Raw genomic sequence first — 3,280 nt, forward strand, 5'->3', positions numbered from 1 at the left:
AGCACTGGTGTGATGTTAGTATTGTAGCAAAGGAATGGCACCTCAGCTTCTTCTAGTGCAGTCTGGATCTCTGCTTTCTCGGACTCCACTGTCTTCTTGGCTTTCTCTATCTCATGAATGCTCTTTCCAGTCTCTCCAAGCTGCTCAGAGAGGTCAGAAATCTCCTCTGAAAGTATTTAAAAATCCATTGTACATCATTTTCTGTTTTTTTAATGCATCTCTGTGTTTTAAAATCCTTGCTCTAAAAATAAAAGTGCCATTTACGTTGCAGATTCTTGTTCTCCCTCTTCAGGGTCTCGAGGTGGTCAAGAGCTTCTTCATAGGAGTTCTTCATTTTGAAAAGCTCAGTGCTGAGAGAACGAGCTTCTTTCTGAGCAGCTTCCAGTTCAGCCTGGCTTTCATCATACTTCTGCTTCCAGTCTGCTAGGACCTGAAGAAGAAACATAATCATTTTTAATTAGCCAAGTCCATGGTTCAAGGTTTAGATTTGAAGATTATCCACATCTTTCTTACCTTATCAAAGTTTCTTTGCTTCTTGTCAAGGTTGGCAGCCAATGCATTTGCCCTCTCCACATCAATCATGAGGTCCTCTACTTCACCCTGCAGTCTCTGTTTGGTCTTTTCCAGTGAGGCACACTTGGAGTTCACTGCCTCAATGGATTCTTCAGCATCCTGCAGACGCTGTGCAAGCTTTTTCCTGAAGAAAGTGGTAGGAAACAATGCAATCTTACTAACATTTGAGATATTAAATGTAGGGTGCTGGAGACATTGTTCTTTGCTGTATTTACTTGGCTTCCTCAAGCTCCTCAGTGCGCTGGATGGCATCAGTCTCATATTTGTCTCTCCACTGCGCCACCTCACTGTTGGCCTTAGACATTCCACGCTGGAGTTCAGCTTTGGCCTCCTGCTCCTCCTCATACTGCTCTCTGAGCAAATCACAGTCATGGCGGGCAGACTGAACCGCATGGGCCAGAGCATTCTTAGCCTTGAAGACAGAATATTTTGAGTTTTTAAAGCCTACCATCTATAAAATGGTTTCGATAAAAAAAATCGATCTATAATAATATGTGTAACTCTACCTTGACTTCTTCCTCAATTTGCTGTGTATAAGCCTGTTTTCCTCTAGTTAGCTGTGAGACAAGTGCTTCTTTCTCTTCCAGTTGGCGGCTAAATTCACCTTAGAAACAGGTTACAGATATTAAAATGAAATATAATAACAATTGTTTTACTAAATTTTTGAGGTTTTTACATGTGTAGGCTAATCTGTCTTACCATTTTCAGTCTGAAGTCTTGCACGTTGTGCATTCATGTCATTCAACTGACGAATATTTTCATCACTCTTGGTCTTGATTTCACTCAGCTGGTCTTCCAGAGTACGGCACATCTTCTCTAAATTAGCCTAAAGAAATCCAAGATTATATACAGATGTTTTTAAAGATGCGTTTGAATTGAATTATCCTCTAGTGATATTACCTTTGCTTTAGCCACAGCCTCCATGTTGTTTGTCAAGTCATCAATCTCCATCTTGTATTCACTCTTCTCCTTCTCCAGCTTCTGCTTGACCCGCTGGAGGTTGTCGATCTGTTCTCCGAGTTCAGCCACACTGTCTGCCTGCTTCTTTCGGAGAGCTGCAGCTGTAGCTTCATGCTGCAAGGTAGACTTCCAGATCACGACGCAACTTCTGGAATTCAGCTTCACGCTTCTTGTTCATCTCAATCTGGGCAGCAGTGGCACCACCAGCTTCCTCAAGCCTCTCACTGATCTCTTCAAGTTCCCTGGAGAGATCAGCTCTCTGCTTCTCCACTTTAGCACGAGCAGCTCACTCTGCCTCAATTTCCTCTTCCAGCTCCTCGATACGGGCCTAAATAAAGAAAGAATTAATTCTTTAGTCAAGTCAAGTCAAGTCACCTTTATTTATATAGCGCTTTTAACAATACAGATTGTGTCAAAGCAACTGAACAGCATTAATTAGGAAAATAGTGTGTCAATAATGCAAAATGACAATAGTAAACACTCATTTTTCAGTTAAAGGCAGTTCATCATTGAATTCAGTGATGTCATCATCCAGCTAAGTTCAGTTTAAATAGTATCTTTGCAATCAAGTCAACGATATCGCCGGAAATGAAGTGTCCCCAACTAAGCAAGCCAGAGGCGACAGCGGCAAGGAACCAAAACTCCATCGGTGACAGAATGGAGAAAAAAACCTTGGGAGAAACCAGGCTCAGTCGATGTCACGTTTCACTCAAGAGAGCACTGGAATGAAGGAGCGAGGAGACGAGGAGCAATACAAATGAAAAGGGTTTAATGAGGGTAACATTCAGAACACAGGGAACACTGGAGACATCAAGCAGACAACATGACATTTAACAGCAGACGGGAAACACTGGGAAACACAGGGTTTAAATGCACAGAAACTAATGGGACACACCTGGGAACAATACGAACTAAACGGGGAACACCTGGACTCAAATTAGAAACAATCAGGGAGCAGGAACAGGAAGAATACCAAATAAAGGGCAAGGAAGGCAGATGGGGAGCAAAACACACACACACGACAGAAACAGAGTCTAACATAACGCCCCCCTCTGGAAGGCGAGGGGGGCGCCTTGGAGGTCCCTCAGGACAGACTCATATGGAACCGGGACGCCTCCAAGGCAGTACCAGATCCGGGCACCATGGCGGAGCAGGCAGCTCGGGAAGCCATGGCGGATCAGGGAGCCCGGGGAACCATGGCAGAGCCGGGAGCTCACGAGGCCATGGCGGAGCAGGGAACTCAGGGGGCCATGGCGGAGCCGGGAGCTCAAGAGGCCATGGCGGAGCAGGCAGTTCAGGAGGCCATGGCAGAGCAGGGAACTCAGGGGGCCATGGCGGAGTAGGGAGCTCGGGAGGCCATGGCGGAGTATACAGTTCAGGAGGCCATGGCGGAGTAGGGAGCTCAGGAAGCCATGACGGAGTATACAGTTCAGGAGGCCATGGCGGGGCAGCCTCTACGGCCGGAGCCCCACAACCCCCACCCCAAAAAATACCTGGGGAGAATTACGGGCATCTTGGCAGGAACGGGGTCATGAGGGCGCTCTGGAGGGTGCTTTCGAGGAGCGGGCTCTGGAGGGCGCTCTGGAGGCGCGGGCACAGGAGTGCGATCTGGACTGGATTCAGGGACTGGAGCCCTCCTTGGGCTAAACATGGGGACAGGAGTCCTCCTTGGGCTAAACTCAGGGACAGGAGCCCTCACTGGGCTAAACTCGGGGGCAGGAGCCCTCACTGGGCTAAACTCGGGGGC

At 47.3% G+C, this 3,280-nt stretch overlaps 1 pseudogene; it reads right to left on the reverse strand.

The window, feature by feature from the left end:
• The window catches only part of LOC107719055 (myosin heavy chain, fast skeletal muscle-like), a 26,159-nt pseudogene that overhangs the window by 18,550 nt on the left and 4,329 nt on the right, over positions 1 to 3,280 (reverse strand).

The sequence above is a fragment of the Sinocyclocheilus rhinocerous genome, unplaced genomic scaffold, assembly GCF_001515625.1.
Source record: "Sinocyclocheilus rhinocerous isolate Xijiao unplaced genomic scaffold, SAMN03320098_v1.1 scaffold2648, whole genome shotgun sequence".
In the NCBI taxonomy this organism is placed as follows: domain Eukaryota; kingdom Metazoa; phylum Chordata; class Actinopteri; order Cypriniformes; family Cyprinidae; genus Sinocyclocheilus; species Sinocyclocheilus rhinocerous.